This window comes from Durio zibethinus, chromosome 10 (assembly GCF_047325235.1).
Source record: "Durio zibethinus cultivar Kanyao isolate XHJ-2024 chromosome 10, ASM4732523v1, whole genome shotgun sequence".
Lineage (NCBI taxonomy): Eukaryota > Viridiplantae > Streptophyta > Magnoliopsida > Malvales > Malvaceae > Durio > Durio zibethinus.
The window spans coordinates 816,099-828,773 of NC_143171.1; the positions used below are offsets into that span (position 1 = coordinate 816,099).

At 24.6% G+C, this 12,675-nt stretch overlaps 1 pseudogene; it reads left to right on the forward strand.

Annotated features, from left to right (window-relative positions):
- The first annotated feature begins 8,707 nt into the window (after positions 1–8,707).
- LOC149516296 (25S ribosomal RNA) lies at positions 8,708–11,153 on the forward strand (annotated as a pseudogene).
- The last annotated feature ends 1,522 nt before the right edge of the window (positions 11,154–12,675 follow it).

Consider the following 12,675-nt stretch of genomic DNA (forward strand, 5'->3'; position numbering starts at 1 on the left):
TTTTAAAAATAAATATACTTACCGAACTAGATCAAATAGTCATGACTATTTGAATAATTATCTATTTCAAATCGTTATGGCCTTTTGTTTTGTCATAAAAAATCATTTCAGTTCATATAAGCTTATTTGAAATAAAATAATACTAAGCTATTAATATTCTAAAAACTAATAATTAAGAGATTTAAAAAATGAATCTATTTAAGAAACAAGTTTAAATAATGATGACTATTTGAACAATTATCTATTTGAAATTGCTATAACCTTTTGTTTTGTCATAAAATGATTTTTTTCTATTCGTACAAACTTATTTCGAATAAAATAATACAAATTTATTAATATTAAGACAATTAATAAGTAAAAAATTTAAAAAATAAATTTGTTTACCGAACAAGTTCAAATCGTTATGACTATTTGTGCAATTATTTATTTCAAATTGTTATGACCTTTTTTTTTTGTTATAAGACAATAGTTTTTGTTCATATAAGCTTATTCGGATGAAAATAATACCAATTTATTAATATTTCAACAATTAATAAGTAAAAAATTAAAAAAATAAATATGCTTATCGAACTAGATCAAATAGTCATGACTATTTGACTAATTATCTATTTCAAATGGTTATGACATTTTATTTTGTCATAAAAAAATTATTTCAATTCATACAAGCTTATTTGAAATAAAATAATACTAAGTTATTAATATTATGAAAATGAATAATTAAAAGATTAAAAAAATGAATCTATTTGTCAAACAGTTTGACTATTTTGACAATTATCTATTTGAAATCACTATAACCTTTTGTTTTGTCATAAAATGATTTTTTCTATTCATACAAGCTTCTTTTGAATAAAATAATACAAATATATTAATATTAAGGCAATTAATAAGTAAAAGATTTAAAAAATAATTCTATTTATTGAACAATATCAAATCTTTATCACTATTTGAAAAATTATTTATTTCAAATTGGTATGATTTTTGTTTTATCATAAAATAATTGTTTCTATCATACATGTTTATTTTGATTAACAAAATATTAATTTATTAATATTTTGACAATTAATAAGTAGAATATTTAAAAAATAAATATGTTTTTTGAACAAGTTCAACTAGTCATAATTATTTGAATAATTATCTATTTCAAATCATTGTGACCTTTTGTTTTGTAATAAAACAATTATTTTAGCTCATATAAGCTTATTTGAAATAAAATACTACTAATTTTTTAATATTCCAAAAATTAATGAAAAAGAGAATTAAGAAAGGAATCTTGTTACCTAACATGTTCAAATAGTTATGACTATCTGAATTATTATCTATTTCAAATCATTGTGACCTTTTGTTTTGTAATAAAACAATTGTTTTAGTTCACATAAGCTTATTTGAAATAAAATAATACTAATTTATTAATATTCTAGAAATTAATGAGAAAGAGAATTAAAAAATAAATCTTGTTACCAAACATGTTCAAATAGTTATGACTATTTGAACAATTATCTATTTTAAAATATTATGACATTCTATTTTCTCATAAAACATTTGGTTCTATCCAGGCAAGCATATTTCGAATAAAATAATAAAAATTTATTAATATTTCAAAAATTAATAAGTAAAAATTTAAAAATAAATATATTTTCTAAACATTTTCAAATAGTTATGACTATTTAAACAGTTATCTATTTAAAATTGTTATGACATTTTGTTTTGTCATAAACCAATTGTTTCTGTTCATAAAAGCTTATTTGAAATGAAATAATACTAACTTATTAAAATTAAAAAAATTAATAAGTAAAAGATTTAAAAAATAAATTTCTTTATCAAGCAAGTTCAAATAGTTATGACTATTTGAATAATTATTTATTTCAAATCATTATGATCTTTTGTTTTGTCATAAAACAATTGTTTCTATTTATACAACTTTATTTGAAATAAAATAATACTAATTTATTAATATTTTAAAAATTAATAAGTTGAAAATTTAAAAAATAATTTTTTTCACCAAACAAGCTTAAATAGTCATGTCTATTTGAACTACTATGTATATCAAATTATTATTATATTTTGTTTTATCATAAAATAATTGTTTCTATTCATACAAAATTATTCAAAATAAAATAATACTAATTTACTAATATTTCAAAAATTAATAAAAGATTTAAAAACTAAATCTTTATATTGAACTGATTCAAATAATTATGATTTTTTGAACAATTATCTATCTCAAATCGTTATGATATTTTTTTGTCATAAAGCAATTGTTTTGTTCATACAAGCTTATTTGGAGTAAAATATTGATAAATTAATAATATTCTAATAAAAGATTTAAAAAATAAATGTGTTTGCCAAACTAATTCAAATGGATAAGAAAATTAGAACAATTATCTATTTCAAATCGTTTTGACCTTTTGCTTGTCATAAAATAGTATTTTTAGTTCATGCATGCTTATTCAAAATAAAATAATATTAATTTATTAGCATTCAAAAAATTAAAAAACAATATATTTTAAAAAATAAATTTGTTTATCAAACAAGTTCAAATAGTTATGACTATTTGAACAATTATCTATTTAAAATAAATATGACCTTTTAGTTTTATCATAAAACAAAATCTTCAATTTATAAAAGCTTATCTGAAATAAAATAATATTACTTTATTAATACTTCAAAAATTGATATATTAGAGATTTAAAAAATACATCGAACTAGTTCAAATAATTATGGCCATTTGAACAATTATATATTTCAAATCATTACAAACTTTTGTTTTTTCATAAAATAATTGTTTTTCATCATACAAGCCTATTTGAAATAAAATAGTATTAATTTATTAAAATTTCAAAAATTAATAGGAAGGAGATTTAAAAAATATATCTATTTTTTGAATCAGTTCCTATTTAAACAATTATCTATTCTAAATTGTTGTAACCTTTCGTTCTATCGTAAAATAATTGTTTCAATTCATATAAGCTTATTTGGAATAAAATAATACTAATTTAATAATATTCCCAAAATTAATAACTAAGAGATTTAAAAAATAAATCGATTTGCTGAAGTAGCTTAAACAGTTAAGACTATATGAACAATTATCTATTTAAAATCATTACGACCATTTGTTTTATCATAAAACAATTGTTTCAGGTCATAGAAGCTTATTCAAAATAAAATAATACTAATTTATTAATATTCCAAAAATTAATAAGTAAGTTATTTAAAAAGTGAATCTGTTTATCGAATCAATTCAAATAATTATGATCATTTTATCAATTATCTATTTGAAATTGTTATTACCTTTGGTTTTGTCATATAATAATTGTATTTGAGCATTCAATTTTATTCAGAATACAATAATACTATTTATTAATCTTTTAAAAATTAATAAGGAAGAGATTTAAAAAATAAATCTATTTACTAAACTAGTTCAAACAACAATGACTATTTGAACAATTATAAACTTCAAATTGTTATAACATTTTGTTTTGTCATAAAACAATTATTTTTGTTCATACAAACTTATTCGAAATAAAATAATACTAATATAATAATATTATGAAAATTAAAAGCTAAGAGAATTAAAAAATAAATTTATTTGCCAAATTAGTTCCAATATTTAAGACTATATGAACAATTATCTATTTCAAATCGTTATGACCTTTTGTTTTGTCATAAAATAAGGTTTTTGAATTCATAATAGCTTACTTGGAATAAAATAAAACAAATTTATTAATATTTCAAAAATAAATAAGTAAGAGATTTAAAAAATAATTCTATTTACCTATCCAGTTCAAATAATTATGATTATTTGAACAATTATCTATTCCAAATCATTATGACCTTTTGTTTTGTCATAAAATAAATGCTTTTGTTCATATAAATTTGTTCAAAATAAAATAATACTAATCTATTAATATTTCAAATATTATAAGAGATTTAAAAAATAAATCTATTTATCAAACTAGTTCAAATAGTTTTGACTATTTGAGCAATTATTTATTTTAAATCTTATGACTTTTTGTTTCGTTATAAAATAATTGTTTCTATTCATACATGCTTATTTGGAGTAAAATAATACTAATTTATTAATATTTCAGCAATTGATAAGTAAAATTTAAAAAATAAATATGTTTACTAAACTAGATCAAATACTCATGATTTTTTGAATAATTATCTATTTCAAATCGTTATGACCTTTTGTTTTGTCATAAAAGAAATGTTTCAGTTCATATAAGCTTATTCGAAATAAACTAATACTAATTTATTAGTAATTCAAAAATTAATAATAAAGAAATTTAAAAAGATGAATCTGTTTACTGAAAAAGTTTAAATAATTATGACTGTTTGAACAATTATCTATTTGAAATCGCTATAGCTTTTTGTTTTGTCACAAAAGAATTTTATCTATTCATACAATCTTATTTCAAATAATATAATTCAAATTTATTAATATTAAGACAATTAAAAATGTAAAAGATTTAAAAAATAAATTTGTTTACCAAACAAGTTCAAATCGTTATGACTATTTGTGTAATTATTTATTTCAACTTGTTATGGCTTTTTGTTTTATCATAAAACAATTGTTTCTGTTCATACAAGTTTATTTAGATTAAAATAATATTAATTTATTAATATTTCGACAATTAATAACTAATAGATTTTAAAAAATAAATATGTTTGCCAAATAAGTTCAAATAGTCATGACTATTTAAATAATTATCTATTTCAAATCATTATGACTTTTTCTTTTGTAATAAAACAATTGTTTCAGGTCATGTAAGTTTATTTGAAGTAAAATAATACTAATTTATTAATATTCCAAAAATTAATGAGTAAGAGAACAAAAAAAGGAATCCATTTACCAAATAAGTTCAAATAGTTATGACTATATGAACAATTATCTATTTTAAAACATTATGACTTTTTGTTTTGCCACAAAATAATTGGTTTTGTTCATGCAAGCTTATTTTGAATAAAATAATTTAAATTTATTAATATTCCAAAAATTAATAAGAAAAAAATGTTTTCTGAACACATTCAAATAGTTATGACTATTTGAACAATTATCCATTTCACATCATATGATCTTTTGTTTCATCATAAACTAATTGATTTTGCTCATAAAAACTTATTCGAAATAGAAATAATACTAATTTATTAAAATTCTAAAAATTAATAAGTAAAAGATTTAAAAAATAAAATTTGTTTAACGAGCGAGTTTAAATAGTTATGACTATTTGAACAATTATTTATTTCAAATCATTATGACATTTTGTTTTGTCCTAAAACAATTGTTTCTATTCATATAAGTTTATTCGAAATAAAATAATACTAATTTATTAATATTCTAAAAATTAATAAGTTGGAGATTTAAAAAATAAATATGTTTACCGAACAAATTCAAATAGTCATATCCATTTGAACTATTATCTATTTCAAATCATTATGGCATTTTGTTTTGTTGTAAAACAATTGTTTTATTCATACAAAATTATTTAGAATCAAGTAATACTAATTTATTAATATTTCAAAAATTAATAAGACATTTAAAAGCTAAATCTGTTTACCAAACCAGTTTAAATAGTTATGACTATTTCAACAATTACCTATCTCAAATAGTATGATCTTTGTTTTGTCAGAAAACAAATTGTTTCTATTCATGCAAGCTTATTCTGAATAAAATAATGCTAAACTAATAATATTCTAAAAATTAATAAGTAAGAGATTTAAAAAATAAATGTGCTTGCCAAACCAGTTATAATAGTTAAGACTATTAGAATAATTGTCTATTTCAAATCATTCTGACCTTTTGTTTTGTCAGAAAATTTTTTTATTTCAGTTCATACAAGCTAATTTGAAATAAAATAAAATAATTTTATTTACATTCAAAAAATTAATAAGAAATTTTAAAAAATAAATCTGTTTACTAAATAAGTTCAAATAGTTAAGACTATTTGAACAATTATCTATTTAAAATTGTTATAAACTTTTGTTTTATCATAAAACAATTATTTTAGTTTAATAAAACTTATCCAAAATAAAATAATATTACTTTATTAATATTTCAAAATTTGAGAAGTTGGAGATTTAAAAAATAAATCAGTTTATCGAATTAGTTCAAATAATTATGACCACTTGAATAATTATCTATTTCAAATCGTTATGAACTTTTTATTTTGTTATAAAAAAATTGTTTTTCATCATACAAGTTTATTTGGAATAAAATAATATTAATTTATTAATAGTTCAAAAACTAATAAGTAGGAGAATTAATAAATAAATATACTTATCGGACTAGTTTAAATAATTATTACTATTTGAATAATTATATATTTCAAATAATAAAATAATTATTTATGTTCATATAAGCTTATTCAGAATAAAATAATACTTATCTAATAATATTATGAAAATCAATAACTAAGAGATTTAAAAAATAAATTTGTTTGTTGAACTAATTCAAATAGTTAAGGCTATATGAATAATTATCTATTTTAAATCGTTATAACCTTTTGTTTTATCGTAAAACAAATATTTATATTCATATAAGTTTGTTTTGAATAAAATAACATTTATGTTTTAATATTTTGAAAATTAATAAGAGATTTAAAAAAATAAATCTATTTACCAAACCAATTCAAGTAGTTATAACAATTTGAACAATTATTTATTTCAAATCATTATAACCATTTGTTTTGTTATAAAACAATTGTTTCTATTGATATAGTCTTATTCAGAATAAAGTATGCTAATTTATTGATATTCTAAAAATTAAAAAATAACAGATTTAAAAAATGAATCTACTTGCCTGACCAGTACAAATAGTTAAACAAATTTATTTTTTAAATCTCTTAGTTATTAATTGTCAAAATATTATTAGATTAGTATTATTTTATTTTGAATAAGCTTGTATGAATAGAAATAATTATTTTATGAGAAAATAAAAGGTTATAACAAATTAAAATATATAATTGTTCAAATAGATATAATTATTTGAAGTGGTTCCATAAATAACATTATTTTTTAAATCTCTTATAAAATTTTAAAATATTAAAAAATTAGTTTTATTTTATTATGAATAAACTTGGATGAGTTGAAATAATTATTTTATAACAAAACAAAAGGTTATAACGATTTAAAATAATAGATAATTATTCATATAGTATTATTTGAAATAAGGTTATAACGATTTAAAATAAGGTTATAACTATTTGAACTGGTTCGACAAACAAATTTAATTTTTAAATCTTTTAGTTATGAATTTTTAGAATATTATTAATTTAGTATTATTTTATTCCAAATAAATTTATATGAACAGCAATAATTATTTTATGATAAAACAAAAAAGGTTGTAACAATTTGAAATAGATAATTGTTCAAACAGTCATAACTGTTTGAACTTATTCAGTAAATAGATTTATTTTTTGAATATCATACTAATTCTTGAAATATTAATAAATTAGTATTATTTTATTTCAAATAAATGTGTATGTTCAAAATTATTGTTTTATGACAAAATGAAAAGTACTAACAATTTTATTTCAAATAAGCTTGTATGTTGAAAAGCAATTGTTTTATGACAAAATGAAAGGTAATAACGATTTGAAATAGATAATTATTTAAATATCCATAATTATTTAAATTGATTCAGTAAACTGATTTATTTTTTAAATCTCTTATTAATTTTTAAAATATTAATAAACTAGTATTATTTTTTTTGGATAAACTTTTGTGAACTAAAACAATTGTTTTATGACAAAACAAAAGTTCATATCGATTTTAAATAGATTATTATTTAAATAGTTATAGCTATTTGAACTTGTTCAGTAAATAAATTTATTTTTTCAAATCTCTTGCTTATTAATTTTTGGAAAGTTAATAAATTAGTACTATTTTCTTTCGAATAAGCTTGTTTGAACTAAAAAATTATTTTATGACTAAACAAAAGGTCAAAATGATTTGAAATAGATAATTATTCTAATAATCTTAACTATTTGAATTGATTCAGCAAACATATTTATTTTTTAAATTATTTATTAATTTTAAAAATATTATTAAACTAGTATTATTTTTATCTGAATTAACTTGTATGATCAGAAACAATTGTTTTATGACAAAATAAAGATCATAATGATTTGAGATTGATATTTATCCAAATAGTCGTAACTATTAGAATTGCTTTAAAAAACAACTTTAGTTTTTAAATCTCTTGCTTAATAATTTTTAAAATATTAATAACGTAGTATTATTTTATTTCAAATACGTTATTAATTGAAACAATTATTTTATGACAAGACAAAATGTTAAAACAATTTTAAATAGATAATTGTTCAAATAGTCATATCTAATTAAAATTTTTCAGTAAACAGATTTATTTTTTTAAATCTCTTGCTTATTAATTTTTTGAATGTTAATACATTAGTATTATTTTATTCCGAATAAGTTTGTATGAACTAAAATAATAGTTTTATGACTAAACAAAAGGTTAGAATGATTTGAAATAGATAATTGTTCAAATAGTTTTAACTATTTAAACTGGTTCGACAAACATATTTATTTTTTAAATCTCTTACTTATTAATTTTTAGAATATTATTAAATTAGTATCATTTTAATCGAATAAGCTTATGTGAAAAGAAACAATTGTTGTATGACAAAATAAAGATCATTACGATTTGAGATAGATAATTGTTCAAATAGTTATAACTATTTGAACCGGTTCAGTAAATATATTTAATTTTTAAATCTCTTATTAATTTTCAAAATATTAATAAATTTGTATTATTTTATTTTGAATAATTCTGTATGAATAGAAATAATTGTTTTACCACAAAACAAAAGGTCATGATAATTTAAAATAGATAATTGTTCAAATGGACATTACTATTTGAACTTGGACGATAAACATATGTATATTTTAAATCTCCTACGTATTAACTTGCAAAATATTAATAAAGTAGTATTATGTTATTCTGAATAAACTTGTATGAATAGAAACAATTGTTTTATGACAAAAAAAAGATCCTAACTATTTGAAATAAAAGATTGCTCAAACAGTCATAATAATTTGAGCTTACTCAGTAAACAGATTCATTTTATAAATCTTTTACTTATTAATTTTTGAAATATTGATAAACTAGTATTATTTTTATTTCAAATAAGCTTGTATGGACAGAAACAATTTGTTTATCACAAACCAAAGGTCATAACTATTTGAAATAAATAGAAAATATTCAAATGAGAACTTTGAAGGCTGAAGGGGGGAAAGGTTCCATGTGAATAGCACTTGAACATGGGTTAGTCGATCCTAAGAGATGGGGGGAGTTAGTCCAACAGCGCATTGAGTGCAAGCTTTGGAAGGGAATCGGGTTAAAATTCCTAAGCCAGAAAGCAGAGGCTAATGGCAACGTTAGGGAGTTTGCAGTCATCGGCAGGGGCCTCAGGAAGAGTTATCTTTTTTGTTTAACTACCTACCCATCCTAGAAACAGCTCAGTTGGAGGTAGGGTCTAGTAGTCGAAAGAGCACCACATGTCACGTGGTGTCTGGTGCACCCTCAACGACCCTTAAAAATCTAAAGTATCATGCTATCTGTGCCCAGTTGTACTTATAACCCCATCAAGTTTCCAAGGTGAATAGCCTCTGGTCGATGGAACAATGTAGGCAAGGGAAATTGACAAAATGGATCTGTAACCTAGAGAAAAGAATTGGCTCTAAAGGCTAGGCATTAGGGTCCCAATGTCAAACCTATCAGCTATTGAAGCACTACTTGAGTTGCTTCCATGGCAAGAGTAGGTCACCGCATGCCAACCAAGGGATAGACTGGGAAAGGCTCCCTCAAGGGCTTTTCTCAGGTGATGAACAGTTGACTCAAAACTGATATAGATAAGGGGAATCTGATTGTTTAATTAAAACAAAAGCATTGTGATGGTCATTATGGATGTTCACGCAATGTGATTTCTACCCAGTGCTTTGAGTGTCAATGTGAAGAAATTCAACCAAGCTTGGATAAACGACAAGAGTAACTATGACTTTCTTAAAGTAGCCAAATGCCTTGTCATCTAATTAGTGATGCACATTAATGGATTAATGAGATTCCCATTATCCCTGTCTACCATCTAGCGAAACCACAGCCAAGGGAATGGGCTTGGTAGAATCAACAGAAAGAGAAGACCTTATTAAGTTGACTTTAGTCTAACTTTGTGAAATGACTTGAGAAGTGTAAGATAAGTGGGAGACCTCGAATGAAATTGAAATACCACTACTTTTAACGTTATTTTACTTATTCTGTGAATTGAAAGTAGGGCACAACCTTTTTTTTTAAAACCTAAGGTCAGCCTCAGTTAGTCAATCAAGGTAAAAAACATTCTTAGGTAGGGGAGTTTGGCTAGGAAGGCAAATTTGTTAAAAGATAATACAGGTGTCCTAAGATGAGCTCAATAAGAATAGAAAACATAAGTGGGACAAAAGGGTAAAAGCTTATTTGATTCTAATTTCCAGTTTGAATATAAATTATGAAAGCATGGCCTATCAATCCTTTATACTTTTGGAATTTGAAGCTAAAGGTGTCAAAAAAGTTACCATAGGGATAACTGGCTAGTGGTAGCTAAGCATGCATAGCAACATTGCTTTTTAATCCTTCGATGCCAACTTTTCCAATCATTGTGAAGCCGAATTCACTAAGTGTTGGATTGTTCACCCATTAATAGAGAACATGAGCTGGGTTTAGACTATCATGAGATATGTTAGTTTTACCTTATTGATGGTAGTGTCACAATAATAATTCAACCTAGTAGAGAGGAACTATTGATTCACACAATTAGTCATCGTGCTTGGTTAAAAGTCAATGGTACAAAGCTACCATGTGCTAGATTATGACTGAACACCTTTAAGTCAGAATCTGGGCTAGAAGTGACGCATGTGCTTGTCACCCAATTATCAACCCATAGTAGAAGCCTATGGCCCCAAAAGGTACATGTTGTAGGTGCAGCCTTTGAGGTGAACAAATTATGCGGGCCTCCTTAGAGCTTAATTCCCACAAAGCAATAGGTAGAATCCTTTACAGATGACTTAATTATGTGATGGAGTACTGTAAGCAGTAGAGTGGCCTTGCTGCCACTCTGCCATGATTCACTAAGATTTAGCCCTTTGTTGCTTCAATTCATCCCTTCCCCTCACACCCATTAAAGTCTATTAACTTTATTTTTTTAAATCGTACCTCTTTGGGTTAGGGGATGAATGGTGTTCTCCATTGCAATCGATTGGGCTGGTGGATGACATCTCTACCTCAAGCATCCAAGTAAATGACAACCAAATGCCTTTGGTATTTGTTATAGGAACAAGCTAACCCTTGGTGTGACTGGCCCTTGGATCAGTTCTGCCTGCACACTATTGACAGCACTTGGCCCTTGGTTTGTGCGGGTAATTACATCCAACACCATTGGTAGATGTTGGCCTATTATTTTCTCGAATACCATCAGCAAATGCTGGCCCTTTAGTTCAGGATGCTACCTCGAACACCATCACTAGATGCTGGCACTTGTAAAAAATTATCAACCTACGAAACTTAAGTGCTTAGCATAATTCTAGCTTGTCAAAGATTATGCTATAGTATTAGGCATTCTAGAAGCCCACAAATTTGATCTTTCCAGGACTATGTTTAGGTAATCCCATGCATGGGTTTGATCGTGTGCTCGCACCTTAATTATCAGTGCCTGCACCTAGGTCTGACTGTGTGATCGCACATTGCTCACAAGTGCATGTACCCGAACCTAGCTCAATTCTACCAAACCTGAAAACCTTGCTTGTGTCTCTAGAGACTTGATTGTTGTCCATACCACTATTTTCAGTAGTTCCCTATGACTTAAGACTCTAGTAAGCCTTATGGCTTGGTTTGCTTAGTAGTCGAACCCTGTCATACTAGAATTGAGACTATTCCTCAGCTTAGAGAGAACCTTTGGGCTTGGACCAACTTACAGACCATGACACATACACATGCCTCAATTCATCTAAGTGCTCACCAATGCCTACACCTGAGCTTGGCTTAATTCTATAAAACTTAAACACTGTGCCTGAGCCTCTAGAGTCTTGATCACTGCCCATACCACTATTCTAGGCTAGTGCCCCTCAACCTGGGCCTCCAGTAACCCTTAAAGCTTAGTCTTCTTGGCAATCAGACCCTTTCCTATTAGAATTGGAACTGTTTCTCGACTTAGAGAAAACATTTGGGCATGTACCAGTGTTTAGACCATGACACATGCACTTGTCTCGACCACCATTGAGACATGTTGGCCTTTAGTCTTTGCATATGCTTTGACCTCTATCGGCACATGCTAGCCTTTTGTATAAGTAGTTCCCTTGAATGTCATTGGCATATGCTAGGCCACACATCGAGCGTGATATCCTAAGCCTAGACCACATACCATGCACACTACTATTGAGCAGTTGGTGGGTTCAAGCACATCTTCACATTTTTGCCATACGAATGCCATTTTAATGGCTTGTCAATTCATCTAAGCGTTCATTAGCACCTACACCTAGGGCTGGCTCAATTTCTTAGAACCCAAACACCGTGCTTGAGCCTTTGGAGTTTTGATCACTCCTATACCACTATTCTTTGCTAGTGCCCCATAACTTGGGCCTCTAGTAGGTCTCAAGGCCTAGTCCCCCTAGTAGTCGGACCCTTTT